This window comes from Anomalospiza imberbis, chromosome 1 (assembly GCF_031753505.1).
Source record: "Anomalospiza imberbis isolate Cuckoo-Finch-1a 21T00152 chromosome 1, ASM3175350v1, whole genome shotgun sequence".
NCBI lineage: Eukaryota > Metazoa > Chordata > Aves > Passeriformes > Viduidae > Anomalospiza > Anomalospiza imberbis.
In genome coordinates, this window is record NC_089681.1 from 18,117,578 (window position 1) to 18,132,893 (window position 15,316).

Below are 15,316 nucleotides of genomic sequence, written 5' to 3' on the forward strand. Positions count from 1 at the left end.
TGCTTGTCCAAGTCACTGTTAGAGCTAAAAAATAGATATATTTTTGGTCTAGGAGCTTTAAAAGGAAAGTTGACAGCTGAGAGACAAAATATATTAATTCTGAGACTAATTTTTGGCAGGATTGGGAAGACTACTGAGATTGTCTGAAAAGTCTCTGGAAGTTCAGCACTGTCCTAGCAACCATGAGAATGACATTAAAGAGAGCAGATATAGACCCTGTCCAGACCACAAACCCCACATGCACCAATCCCCGGGTCCACTGGGCTCTTTTAAAACAGCTGAAATTATTTTCCAGCTTTTTAAATTTCCAGATTTTTAAATTATTCCAGCTTCTCTGAACTGACATAAATCCAGACAGTGAGTTAAGCTTGGAGACAGGAGAAACATATCCAGTTCTTCAATTCCCCATTGAATGCTGAGATGGGACTTAAACTGGCAAGAGGTTTGAATTGAAGCTGCTCCAGACTTTCTGTGAAGCCAGCATACCAGAAGACCTCCAATCCCTAAAGCATTTTTTTTATTACAGAACAAAATAACAAGTCAAACATTAAAACCAGTAAATAGGAGACAACTCAGAATGTCTAGATGAGACTGCTCAAGTAAAAGGCTTTAAAGCAAAGCTCCTTGGTGTCCTTGCAGGATGGGATAGGTTCTCTAGCCCTGTGCTCTGGAGGTTTCCTGAGCCATGCTAGCTTATGTCATCCCCACTGATGTTCACAGCTCCTTTCCTTCAGGAGCCTCTGGGACCTTACTTAGCTGTAGACGCCCACAGTGATCCTTGCTGAACCTCTAGACCCCATCTACAGGCATCCTGTTCCCCCCCTTCCAGCACTGCCTGGGGGCAGTTGATAGCCAGAATCCTTGCCCCTGACCCTGGTGGCATGGCAAAACAGTGGCTCACATCTGCTCTCATGTTAGGAGAACTCTCACTTAGCTTATCTTTGATTCAACAGTGCTGGGCCAAAACAGGCAGATGTGGAAGAGGGTTTAGCTTGCTGTTTCACCAATTTCTGCTTCTTGCCTGAGCAGAATAAATACCTGTAAAATAGCCTGGGAGGGGGGAAAGAGAACACAAGCCCTTGCTGCTTCTGCTACCGACCCTCTGGCACTCAGATGACTTTGCACATATGTAGCTCTGATGGGGCAGAACATGGTCCCGGGTACTCCTGATAACTGCAGCCCCTGGTCACTGTCGCTTTTGCTCCTGGTGACCTGTGTCCATTGTCACAGCAGGCAGAGAGCCAGGGCCAACAGGCATGAATGTGTTGTTGGTGGCTCCTGCCTGGTGCTGATGTCCCTTCTCTGAGCTGTCATCCATGCTGCCTTCAGCAGGAAATGGAGACAATTCAAGTGTCTTGGCATTAACCTTCAAATCCCAGGTCCAATATGCTCAATATAACAGAAAAAGTAGAAGATAAGGGTGTAGACTAATTTTCATCCCTCTGGAAAATTACTGGGTGACATACATCCCTTCTGTAGAGCCACAGAATAAATAAAAGTGGTTCTTGAGATGTTTCCTCTCTTTCCTCAGGAAAGTAGTGAGGAATGTGAGGAGATCTGTGTGTTTTATATGCAGTACTAGAGCTGCTGGTGTTCTCACCCTGAAATCAAGGAGAATACCAAATCCATCTTCTAATTTTATTTGTATTAGTCATAGTGTGATGAAGCTGGAGGAGGCAAAGAAGAAAAAAAATAGGACTTTAATCTCATCAGAGGCTTTAATCTCATCAGAGAAACTGTTAGTGGAATAAAAAAGTCATCCGTGTCCAGGCTTTATGTTAATGACTATTTAGCAAACTGATAGAAAGTGGAACAGTGGAAACAGAGAAAACAGTTCTGAGGTAGGAAACTTTGGGCTATGTCCAGTTGAGCAGACACAAATGTGCAATCCAGAGCCCCATGTCCAAGAAGACGGAATGTCCCAGCTACAGTGGCTGGGACAAAAGGGAAAAATTTCATGGGTGGAAGAGAATTAGGTGGTCTCAGCAGCACATGATCAAGCAATAGGGAATTGTGGAGAGGAAAGGAAATATACTATTTGGGGCATGAGAGGTGTCACACAGCCTGACACAGCATATACTGGGTGCAAAACATCAGACATCTGCCAGGCACTGCTGGCAGGGTGAGTTCAAACAACTCCCAGGGTAGAATTTTAAGCAAGTGTATTTTGGGCTTTGGGTTTGAAGCAGCCACTGTGAAATACACGCTGGCTGTGAGGGTGCAGAAAGGTACAGTCCCCAGTCACTGTTTCAGTTCATCTTAGAAGAGTATCTGTGAAAAGATGCATGAGATAAAAGCACCCCCATTGGCCCAGCTGAATGCTGGTGGAGGCTTCCGTCCCATATGTGATATTACATCTCTGTACTCCTCTGTCAGACAGAAATGTAAATACAATGTGTATTCCTCTTGCCTCCAAGAGCCTGTGTGCTGCTTCAAGCAACCCTTGTTCAGCTCCTGAGAGTTTTTTTTTAATACAGACAGTGCAAAAACCAGAACTAGATTAAATCCACCATAATGAGTAAAAAACCTTCAGGAATTTGGTCTGGTGATCTTAATGAATGGCTGAAGAGTATGTGTCTTGGAAGACATCTCAGGATTACCTGAAGAAGGATTAGTTCTTTACACAGCTCACACACATCAATCATTTAGCTTCTTATGGATCTCTTAGCAAAGTATTCTTCATGACTTGATTTCTACTTTCTGTAAGGATTTATTTTCACAACAGAATAATTAATACCAGGCATTATCCAATGTAACCCCTAAAACAGGAATTCACATATTTGCATCCTTTTCAGTATTTCAAAAATCTTTGAAAGCTTTGTATTGTTAATATATAGAAAGAGTTCAGGAAAAATATAGAGCAAGTATTCTCTGTGTCATTTGGATTCAGTTTGGTACACTTGGCCTTCACAGTGCAGCTCAGAGCTGTCTGAGACCATCATGCTTCCTAATGCTTGAAGAGAAATGAGGCTGTGCTGCTTCACAGGGAAACTCAATATTGGCAGAGGAATCCAGTGTCTTTCGGGGAAAGAAAATATGTATGTATCATCACAGCAAAGAAACAGATTCATTTTATCCTTACCTCTTACTAATTCAACATTAAAGTCAGGTGGGCTTACATGTAGTTCAGTGGACTTATTCCTGGACTCTGGAGATGTGAGGATGTGAGGACCACAATCAAACCCTTCAGCTCCAAGAGTTGTATGAATTATTTCTTCCTTAAGGAGGGTTGGTTCTGGATTTAATGATTTAATTGGGAGAGTGTAGCTTATGGACTGCAACTTCATCTGCTGAATACGTCATCATTCACAATGGTTTACATGTGCTACAAGTTAATATCGTGGAAACAGACACTGTTTAGACCAGAATGGGGAGCAGAGGCTGAATCTCAGACCTTGTTTCTGCTTTTTCCTTGGTTATGTTGATATGATGCAAATAAGAACATTCATTAAAATGTTTGTAGTTTATGCACTGCTAGCACACTGCCATTACTGCCACATCAAAGCTACAATTCTACTAAAATGGTGTTCAGTGATGAATTAATTAAATTGTGCTATGTGAGAAACTGGAAATCACATCTGTGCAGAATATTTATGATACAAAGAAGGATTTGAGGACTTTGTGATGAATTACCACATCATAATAATGATTTCAGAGAGCGGCAACCATGTCCTTTTCCACATGCTCATCTGCTCACCCCCTTACTGCACCTGCACTGGGCAGTGAGTGCACCGGGCACCACAAGCAAAGTGAGCAGCAAAAGCTGAAACAAAGAAGTGAGAGGTAGCAGAGCTTTGACTGAGCATCCTCAAAGCTTCAGCCAATGCAGCTGAGAGGGTGGGAGCAGACAGTAAACTGACCCAGAAAAATAGATGGTGCCAACCTTGTTCCTCCCCCAGGAGCAAAAGGGAGCAGAAACTGAATTGTGACTTTCATTGGCAATTTGATCTTTGCTATGCTCCCAAGGCAGTGAGCCCATGCCCTGCCCCTCACCTTAGTGTGGATTGCAAAGCCAGTGCTAAAGGAGATAACCAGCTGTAGGTCTTTCAGAGAGCCTGAATTTAATCCCCCCAGTGAGAGCATTCAGTTATGTATTTAGAAAGGAAAAAGGTTTCTACACGGTATAAATCCTTGCTTGATAATCCCCGAGCTAATGGGGAAGGCATTCAGTAGTAAACTACAGTCCTTGGACAAAGACATCTGTAACCAGACCGGAGCTCTATGATTAAACTCAAATTCACAGATTGGTTACATGCAGCTAATTTTATTCATTGAGAATACATGACCCCCCTAAGCGGATGTTTAAATTAAGCAAGAATATTGATGACAAATGTTCAAAATGTAAGACAGATGCCTGCAACTTTTGGCATGAAATTTGGAACTGCCAAGAGGTTTGGGAATACTACTCTGGGGTCATTAGGAATTTGGATATCCAAAATGCTCCCCAGCTGCTGATCTCTTCAGAGGCTGCTATACTTGGTCCTGGAAAATTAGAAAATCAGTACAGTAAGTGGTGCCATATACATTGCTGGATTGGTAGGTCGCATAAACAATTGGAGAAACTTTCCCCTTTTTCTAGGAAGAATGCATTTAAGAGAGGGTTGTTGATTTGAGTCTGGGTTTAAACAGACAGTGTAAAAAGATAATCCCTGTTTCTTTAAAAAATTGATGTTTGAATTGTCTGGATCTGGCTTTCACACTGTTTCTGAGCCCAGGCGTGACCACTGGAGTTCAGCTGCGTGTTGTGTTGTCATTTCCCATGAGTACACACAGATCTTCTGTGCTACAGACAAGGCCCCCACTGCACCCCTGCCCCCCGCTGCTCTGCTGGTACCTATGGAAAAGGTTCTCTCTCAGGTAAATAAACAGAATGAAATAATTAAGAAAAGAGGGTGAAGGCTTGGTGTGAGCCCCACAACAAACATGAGGTAGAAATCCCCGGAGTATCTGTGGGGGTTGGATCTGACACCCAGGAAGTTAAGGGAAAGAATCTCATGTTATTTTAATTAGCTCCACACTAGATCCATAATTGCAATGCTATAAACAGAGACACTGCATGGATCAGATGTCAAAATGGGGAATAGAATCTATGTTTCCTGACTGTACTCTGAACTGCCAGACAGTCCTGTTTTTCCGGTGCTGAGTCCCATAGCTCCTTCACCTAGGGACTTGATGGGAGCTCCAGATTTTCCTTAACCATGCCAAGCTGCCATAGATGGGGCCTTCAATCACAACCCAACATACACCACTGCTTGCTTAACTGACCTGGGAAAATCTTGCTTCAATTTATGGAGTTATGTGATCCGGCTCCACTAGAACTAGGAATTCTAGAAGAACATTGAGGTGTTTGATGTCTCATTTTCCTGCCAACACCAAGAACAATTTATCCACTCATAGTTGTTTCATAGCTATGCTGATAACTGGGAAAAAAAAGGTGTGTGTTACTAATACTGTGTTTTTCCTAAGGTGGTATGAATGTAGGCCAGAATTATAGAAAAAAATATTTCAACTTCACTTTGCAAAAAAAAAAAATTTAGAAGGGCAAAATGCCCCTTTTTTAAACTACTATGAAGTATTAGTTTTCCACAATGTCCACTGGCATCTTTCTCAGTGTTTCATTTTAATAGTACACACTTTCTGGCAGTAAAAAGGGAGATAGCAACTAATATAATTAAGACTGCAAAACAACCTCTAAACTGAAATGTGTCTCTCGGCAGAACAAGCATAGGATTGTTCATTACAGTGCTCTCCAGGAATAACAAAAACAATTCCCAAAAATGCATTATTAATGGACATTCCCAGAATTAATGATAAAACAAACCAGATGTTCTCTTGCAGTTGCCTCATAAATGCAAAGTCAATACGCCAAACCAAAAACCCATCTTTGGAAAGCAGTAGGCTACTTACGAAGGTACTTTAACTGTATTTCTCATTATTATAAAAGATAGAATTCCTTATCTCTTGTCTAAAATGACCTAGTTATGATTCTGTGTCTATTAATGAAGAAAGGGCTCATGCCCAAGAGAAAAGTAGGTGAAATGTATAATTTTGCATAGCCTACATTTACTATAGAGCTGTCTATTTCAAATTAGACACATTTTTTATAAAAGAGAAAACCACAATATTCTTACACAAAGAACAGTCCATAATCAGAGTCACAATGTCCTCCAATAACAAATATTTTCAAAAAATGGCTTAAGACTAAAAAATCCTTCACCAAAAAAGTTTTGTCTATATTTATAGGTAGCAGTTTGATATTTATCCATCAGAGAACATGTTTACTCACATGGAATGTATTTCATCCCCCTGAAAAAAGGTTGCAAAAGTCAACTGAAGCTGATAGAAAGAAAATACTACTGATAAAGAAAAGTACAAAGAAAATTATACATATGCTAATACCTTAATGTAATAATATCAAACATGGTGGGCCATCTGGTGTCAATCATCTGCTGAAGTCAATGGACCTGGAAAAATTTGCATCAGATTAAGTTCTTGGACTAGTGTACAATATTTCTGTGCACAACATTTCTTAAGAGAAATTTTAAAGAAAACCATTATTAAGAAAAATTACTTTTGAAAAGTTAAAAGTGTGCATCAGGAGTAAAAAGTGAACAGTAATCAAGTGCAAGAGCTGATATCAGAAATTTAGTATCTTTAGTTTGTAAATAAAATTAGAAGCACGTATAAGATTTTCAAGCAAACATTAGGTTCCTATTTTATATAAATCCTTGAGTCTAACCACTGTTATTTTAAATTATTGAACAGTGTGTAAGTTTTGGTTTTAGTAGCACTTTCGGTTGCCAAGTGACATACAGAAAGAAATGGCAGCATTTATGCTGAAGGATGCTGTAATGACAGGCTCTCCTGCAATACTGTGTGCAGGGACACATGGAGCTGAAGCCACTGAGGAAAAGGCAGAGGTAATTTTTTACTTTGTGAACTTCCCTAACATGTTATAGGTTGCTGGGATTTTTTTCAGCATTGTCAGTCTAGTCTCTGTCATGATCATGAGATATGGCCAGGGTTTCATCCAAAGACTCGTAGACTTTCAAAGTCCTTTGGATCTCTTACGAAGCTGCCCTGCAGTGGAGTGCCACATGCCCTGCTGCTCCACCTGGCTGAGGCACAGTGTCCCCTCTGTGCTGATACCCAGGTCAGTCTATAAGTCACACTGCACACTGACCCTCCCATTAACACTCCTGCACTTGTCAGGTCCGTGGAATGAGCCACCAGCTAAAGCCATTCATCACTCCTGGATTGCCCCATTGCGTCTCAGCAGAGGGACAGTCTTCAGACCTTGCAGCTCCATAAATGACCATCTCCATTACCTCTGCTTTGCAGGCCTTGGAGACCTAAAGAGTTCTGAGCTACAGGGCAGCTCAAAAAACATGCTTTTCACTGGGGCTGAACACCACACAGCCTACTTTGGGGGTCTCACTGCAATAGGGTCTATCTAGAGAGACCGTATTTTCTTTACAGGCCACAGTCATCTTTCCTTCTAGCAGAGCTGGTGGAGGAGAGGCACAGGTACGTGCTTGGGTCTTACCCTGACAAGGGGCTGACCTGCTGCCAGATTCCATGCTGGGACCTGGTCATGCAGCTTTCCCATGGTCTACTGCTCCTCAGACACCCAGTCCCTTCACGACAGGCTGAGATAGGCTGCAGGGCACATGGTGACTTCAGGAATAGCAGATCCTGCTGAGTGGCTCTGACCTGAGGCCAAGGTCAGCTGGTTGTGGATTGCTGCTGGAGAGGAGCAACATGCTGTGCTTCTGCCCTGCTGCTGTGGCCACGAGGCCACACCAAGCACTGAGCCTGCTCAATTTCCCAAAGTAGTGGCAAGGTGAGGCTGAGAAACCTCTGGGACTCCCTGAATCCTTTGCAATTCCACTTTTCAAGATAAAACAACTGCAACACTAATGTCTACCTGTGCAGATGATGACGTCCTCTTGAATGCCATTTTTTTCTAAGCCTTCTTAAGGCCATGGACCCTGCAACTCCCGTGTGAATCACAAGCAGCAGCTCTCCTAACAAACTGGTAATTTTCAGCCTTCCTCTCCCGAATGCTACAGAGTACTGTAGATACTCATAACAAATACACACGTGGCCTTTATTCTTATGTGTGGGAATATTTTTTATTGGATATTACGAAACATTTCTTCACTGAAAGAATGGTCAAGCTCTGAAACAGGTTGCCCAAGGAAGTAGTGGAATCATCATCACTGAAAGCGTTCAAAAAGCATGGAGATGCAGTGCTAGGGACATGGTTTAGTGGTGGATCTGTCTGTGTTAGGTTAATGTTGGATTCAATGATTTTAAAGGTCTTTCCCAACCTTAATGACTCTATGATTCTCTGTTGATGTATTTGCATGCTGTAACGGCTTAATTCTCATTCTCCCAGCTGCATGATCAGTTCTCTCACAGGTGACATTATTCCGGTGCTTTACTTGAATCCCCCAGGCTTAGAGATAATTAATAACAAATTATTTGGCAGAAGCTCAACTTTTGTGATTAAAACTTATAATGTCTTAATTATTCCGTATTGAAAAATATGCAGTCAAAACACTTGTGAACAAAAATATGTATCATTCTCCTCAAAAATCTTTGTGAACTATTTATGTTAATGCCCAGAGGCACATTGAAGCCTTCCACTAAATCTTCAATAAGGAAGATTTCCTCCTGAGATGGAAAGGGGCAGCAAATAAATTTCACAAGAGGAGAAAATCCACCACAGCTGCTGTGGTGGCCACGACAGAAACCTGGTCTGATCCACAAACTACCCAACTCCTCGACCATGGTGAGAACACACAGTACCCAATCTAACCCACGTGAGGACTGAGCTTCCAGGTCCACTGCCGTGCCCCACAGAGCCACCCAGCCTCTCCAGTTTAAGACCAAGTAATGAATGCAATACTTATTTTCTCATTATGGTTCCAAGGTCAAGTGTCCATGTTCTCTGTAGTGGGTAAACAGGGGCCAATGATTTTCAGGTGCAAATCTCCCTCTGGCCACAGGTAAACCAGAAACTCCTTTTCATTTTTCACATAGAGACTACAAACATCGAATTTTTGTATTCTTGATACAGACTTCACAATTTTGTCACTGTTGCACATATTTAGATGTAAGTCTCTAGCAACAATTGCAGTCCTGAATATATGATTTCTTCCTCTCTAAAGTGTCAGATAATTCCTCAGTCTCAGGAGTACAAACATATTATACAACCCTGGACTTTTCAGCTTGATAGAAGTAATCTCCATGGTTATCCAAATATTTCAGAGCTCTGTCAGCAAACAAAGAACAAATCTTCACAGTTCTCATCATCCAGCCCCAAGGCATTAACAAAAGCTCCATCTGTATCTAAAATGGCAGAGCATTTACTGAGCTTTCCCTGGAGTCTCTCCAGCCGTTTGCAAACTTCCACTTGAAACACTGTCCCTGTGGCTGGGACTAAGGAGTAGGTATCATCCTGGGGGACATCTGCACCCTACAGCCCCTCGGATGAGGACATATTCCATCCTGTTGTGTCTGCTCCAGGCTGTGACACACCACTCATGCAGGAGGGTTGGGCAGTGCAGCACAAACCCCTAAACTGTCAGGAAGTTGCACCACTGGCTCATCCAGTGGCTCCCAGGTGAGATCAAGCAGTGGCAGGAGGTGCCAGGGCAAGGTGGTACACAGGGTCTATCTCGTGTTTGTGTTTCTGCTCCCCTCCCTGCCTTACCCTTGTTGGCGTCTCGACAGGCACAGTTGGCAGCTGAGAGTCTGTCAAGCAGATGGCACACATGGCACATTCCTGAACAACTTCAAACACCATTCCCAAGCATCTGCAAGAACTTCTGTGCCATTTCTGGCTGTTGCTGTATCTCCCTAGGTGGGCTGCTCAGGGTCTTTCCACAGGTGTTTGGAGACTAAGCATATTCAAAGAAACATCTGAATCTCATTTTTACTGCTTCTGTCCTCTTTTTGTCTGATGCCAAAGAGTAAAGAATGCAAAGATTGAAATATAGAAATTATATTTATAATATCAATACATGTTCATGCAGCCAGTTGGTAAAGCCTGTGATATATTGCTGGTCAAAATTCAATAATGTGTATGTATGCAAAGCAGCATCGGATACAGACAAAGACATATGACCGATGTAGGACACTAAGGGAATTATCAGAGTCAAAGAAACATAAGGGCTAAAATTACATTCAAGTTTAGTGGCTGGAGAGGTTACTTACAACTCTGGAATAAAAATTTTTATCTGTCATCTCAGATATCATAAAGAGAGCAGTTTATGATGCAGAACTCCAGAATGGTAATTACATGTAATGTGTTCATCTAGATGAAGAAATTTACAGTACCCATGATTAAGGAGAATGATAAGATGCTAAATACCTGATAAGTAACCTCTGGCAGGGAAGCTTGTTTGTGGAACCTGAGGAAGCCAGGGGTGATCCATATTCTACACACTTTGAAAACAACAGAAAGGCTTTAACTTTTCCAGATTCTTGTAATAAAATATTGCACTACAAAAATTCTTCCTGCAGCACACCCTGCACTAGCACTAGCAAAAATCATATTTGTCAGTGCTTTGGAATGGGAGTTAGCACTACAGTGACCAGAAGGAAAGCATTTGAGTATGCAAAACCACTGTATTTGAATAAACCACCAAGTAAAAAAAGCAATCTTCAGAAATATCAAAGATTTACCTAAATATTCTCTTTTAGAAGCAAAAAGAAGTGCTTTGGAAGGCTTCACAAAAAATGCCTCTTGGCAAAGCAGCTGGCTTTGACTGTGCAATTCAAATCAGTACAGAGGAGACCAAATTGTTGTTAAGCTAAACTGAGCCATAGTTTGATTTGACTGGTTTTGGGGTTCAGCAGGTTGTCTCTGCAGATACCCTAACTCCTTCTGCAATTGGAAAGTGAGCTGGAATAAATGAGCATGGGTTTTGGTCCCAAAATTGGAAGAAGAACTCTAATTCTTGCTGTGGATGGTGAATGTGGTCCCTGGGGTGAGGTAAGTCGTGGCTAAAACTCTAAGGTAGAAACACTGAATATTTCAGATGCTTTTTCTCTCTGTGACTATCTGTGAATACTGTATATGATGTGATGACTAATGATGCAAATGTGCCTGGGTGTGCTCTCTGGCAATGAGACAGTTCCACCTGCACCATAGAATTCTGGGCTGTGCACTGGGGGTGATATCCAGCCTGTGACATCTCCTGCATCAGCTGAAGGGGCCCTCCAAAATTTTCAGAGGCAGGGAGAGCCCTGGCTACAGCCTATTTCACTTGCATAGAGATATGTGTAGACACAATATGCAAAACCACAGTGTGGTTCCCTTTGCAGGTGACAGTGCACACAGGCGCTCTGTGCTGGGCAGCCAAACCATCCTGGCTCACCAGTCAGTTCCCTAGCAGACATAGCTGGGATCAGGGCAAATGAAGGCAGGATTTAAGGCAGCATCACATCAGGACTCACACTACAATCTGGGTGCCCTCGCTCTTTGTCTAAGCCAAAGTGCAATATGATTAAGGGATGTAAAGCATCATTTCAGAATGCGAGTGTCAGAAGACATGGGGCCAGCCAAGAAGCAGCAGAGAGGAGATGCATCACCCCTTCTGTTCCCTCCTCAGTCCTAAGCCCTGTCTCTGTGGGACCCAAAGCAGCAACACTCTGTTTGGGGAAATGAAACCGTGCCAGAAGCCAGGCTCAAGCTGCAGCAGGAAGGTGCCCCTGCTGTTTAGCTGTTAGGCTGCTCCCTCCCCACGCAGCACACGCCCAGGCAATGTGGGGTCACGCTGCAGGGCCAAGGACTTGTCCCAGCAGGCAGGAGTACGGGGCATGGAAAGAGTCTGCCTGGGCACAGCCCGGGCCTGCTGCCTGCCCTTGGGCTTCGGTTTATCAATGGGTTGTGAGGCTGGGAGTGCAAGGCACTGTTACAGCCCTGCAACCCTCCTGCCTCTGCACCCCGAGCCACTTGCAAGTCCAGCCCAGAGAAGAGAAAATGCTCATCTCAACATTTATAAAGAAGTCAACCCCATGTCTTCAAATGTTTAGTGCACTTCAGCTTGGCTTTGTCAGTTGTGTAGTGCTGGCACAAGGCATGTTTTTACAAAGAAACATAGTTTTAAAAAAATAAACCCTATCCAACTAGTCTTCTTACATTTATAAAGGCCATTTTCTGAATAAATTCCATTTTAAGCATGACAGAATGTCAGATTTTGGGTGAAAAACTTTAAATGAATCAAGTACCTTGGAAAACTCAGTGATGAATTTTTTTAATCTTTGGGAGCAAAAAAATCTAAAACTTTTTTCTCTCCTGTTATAAGCCAAAGTTCAAATATTGGAGCAAGGTCACTTTTAAACAGACACATTCCACCCAATCATTGTTTAGGTGAAGCAAAATGTGAAAGTCTTTGTAGATTTATGCAGTAGCCACCAATGAAATTCTATTCGATATAAATCAAAGAAATTGGATCTATACAGATTGATGGGGATAGGGGTCAGGGAAGCATGCCCATTCCTCAGCAGTCAAAGTGACAGATTGTGTAGGTTTTCCACAAATCTGACGTGGTTTCTTAATTAGAAACATAAAGGAAGCGGATATACAAATCCCACTGGTATCCGGTGGAAATGAGAGAAGAATGCCAAATGATAAACTAATATTTATAGGGGATTGTTTCCAAGAATTTATTACATTGTTTTTCCATTTAATTACCTTGAACTGGTTCTACAGAAATACAATAAAAACTATAAATGTGCTCTTCTTTGAAAAAATACCAAAGTCCAGTTTAAAATGAGCTAATTAGTCTAAATATATTTGACATCTGCTGTGAAATCCCAAGGTTTAGTCTGCTCACAGCATAATCACCTTAGCTGACATCTCTCAGTGGAAAAGTCTAAGCTGTACAGGGCACTGGGAAAGACGATCTCATATATTATTCCAAAATTTACAAATCTCTAGGGCAACTCATTCCATTTTTAGCAAAAAAATCATACATATTGTATGATTTGTGGTTCATTATTTGCATTGAAAAAATTAATTTTAATTGCAAAAGAAGGAAGCAAGCAGCAAGAAATCCATTTGCCACAAAAATCACCTTTTTTTAAAGTAACTTTTCCTAAAAGAAATTTTTTGGGTGGACTGGCTCTAGATTTTTTTTTCCTATCAGCATTCAGAATTAAACAAGAGAAAATATGTACCATTTCCTCTCAGTCATATCTTTGAACCAGATTCTGTTTTGATTTTAACTTTAAAACAGACATCTTGGGAAATTGCTGGAATCAACACCTATTTTGAAATCAGAAATAGTAGTCAAGTGCTTCTATTCCAGACCAACAAAAGTATAACAGTATATGCAAAACCATACAAACACTGTGAGGCAGCAGAAGATAGGGTATATTTCCTGCAGAATGAAGTAGGGTCAGGTATTTTTCCAAGTAGTGTTATTTTTTAAAAATACTCTGTGCTACAATAATACCTTAGAGTTTATTCCTAGACCTGTCTGATTTAAATAATATACCAACTCTCTTCTAGAAGAATTTAAACCCAAATTCAGAAAAAAACATTGAGTTTCATATGACCTATTAAAATGTATAGTTCTGACAAACTTAAGCATATTTGAAAACCTCATTTTTTCAACCAAATCTAAAGCCAAAGGCAATGGTTTGATATAGATTGGCAAGGCAGTATAACTATGAGGTATGGATAGTCAGTGACATTTCACATTCCTCTAGTTTTCCATAGGCAGCAGGTAAAACAAAGATGTGTATATGGCTGTAAGGAATGGGGCTGTGGATACAGCCCTGCCCGTGCTGCAGTACAGCAAGGGAGAGAGCTTGGCAGTGTCTGGCTGAAAACCTCTCACAGGGGTAATGGAAGGTGGAGTAGATAATTTTTTCTGAACAATGGGCAGGATGGAGATTAAGTTTGGGAAGGTTTTGTGAACTGAGAGAAAGGAGCTTATTTTTGAAATGATAAAGAGGGACCAGGGAAGGATTACAGTGAGAAGTGGCATAGTCAAAGCAACAAGACTGAAGGATGACCCATACAGCAATATGCTGGTGGAAGCAACGAGCAAGGCTGCATTCATCATACCTAGAAAAAGCATGTGGATATCAAGACAGTAGGTGGTGAAAGATACAGGGTGAGTTTTAGCCATGCAGTTAGACAGGACCAGCCATGTCTTAGAGAGGCTAGGCATCTTCAACCCTTCTTTCTCTCTGAAAATTCAGTCCTCTTTCCAGGAGTGAAAACTCTGAAAGATGTGGGGAGGTGATGTGTCAGTTAGATGGGTGACAGCTGTGAGGTGCTGCTGTCTGCAGAAGTGATGACAGAAGGGAGACTCAGAGCCTGGCAGGCTGCTTTGTAGTATAAAGGGGACAAGATATCTCAGCTAAATACAGAGTCTTAATTAACAGAATCAGGTTACCACCAGAGGACAATTTTTTTGTCCCCAATGTACACATATCTGTTGCTTATTTTATTGCATACAATGTGCCAGAGTGTGTTTTGACTTTGCACAGCACAGCTCATGTCAACGCAGCTGTACCCTGCCCCTCTCCCCTCCGAGAGGGTACTCTCATATCTTCTGGCTTTTGGAACTGTTCCTTGGCTGCCCTATTCCCCAGACTGTTGGGGATGTCCTTTCTGTGGACAATGGTTGTCACAGCTCAGGTCCGGCTAGAAAGTGTGCTACCAGTTACACTGCATGACTGCACAGCAGTGCTGTGTCTTGTCTTTTACTAGGAGTTGTTCACACTAATTTAGTTTTCCAGACTAATGTTACTATGCTAGAGCCAATCTGAAAGCAGCCCTATTGCTGGGGAGAGTGGACAGGGTGGAAGGAAACACCAAGAGGGGGAAGTTTGCAAAAGAAACCTGCTGAACAATTCCTAAGATTAACTAACTCACATAATCTCAAGAAAAGGTTCCCCCATGGTATATGTACTCCTAGTTGGGAAAATTCTGCAAGAGCCAAGTTTCTGCATTAAGCTGTGGTCCTGGCTTTCCACCCACTGCAGGCTGGGAAGTTGACCACATTCTTTAACCTGTCCTATAACACGTCGTGCATATTAATCAGTCAGTTCTAGGGAGACACGTGCATGCCCATCACCCATTTTACCGGACAAATTAGGGCTGGCTTGTTCTGCAAAGCTGTCTGCTCATTGCATGGGTCCCACCCTAAAGCTCCCCTGATGATTAGTATTTATTATTTGCACCACAGCACAGCCTGTGTACCCTGAGCCTCAGCATATGAGGTGCTATATACAAAACCAGCATGAAAAGAGGTTCTCCTGCTCCAATGAGCTTATTCCAATCTGG

General features: G+C 42.1%; 1 long non-coding RNA gene across 1 annotated transcript; it reads right to left on the reverse strand.

Annotated features, from left to right (window-relative positions):
* Window positions 1-4,018: 4,018 nt before the first annotated feature.
* Window positions 4,019-11,131, reverse strand: LOC137475979 (uncharacterized). Its single transcript, XR_011000182.1, has 3 exons — window positions 10,696-11,131; window positions 6,400-6,464; window positions 4,019-4,482 (listed from the first exon to the last, which is right to left on the reverse strand). It is a non-coding gene; the product is annotated as an uncharacterized lncRNA (long non-coding RNA).
* Window positions 11,132-15,316: the final 4,185 nt, after the last annotated feature.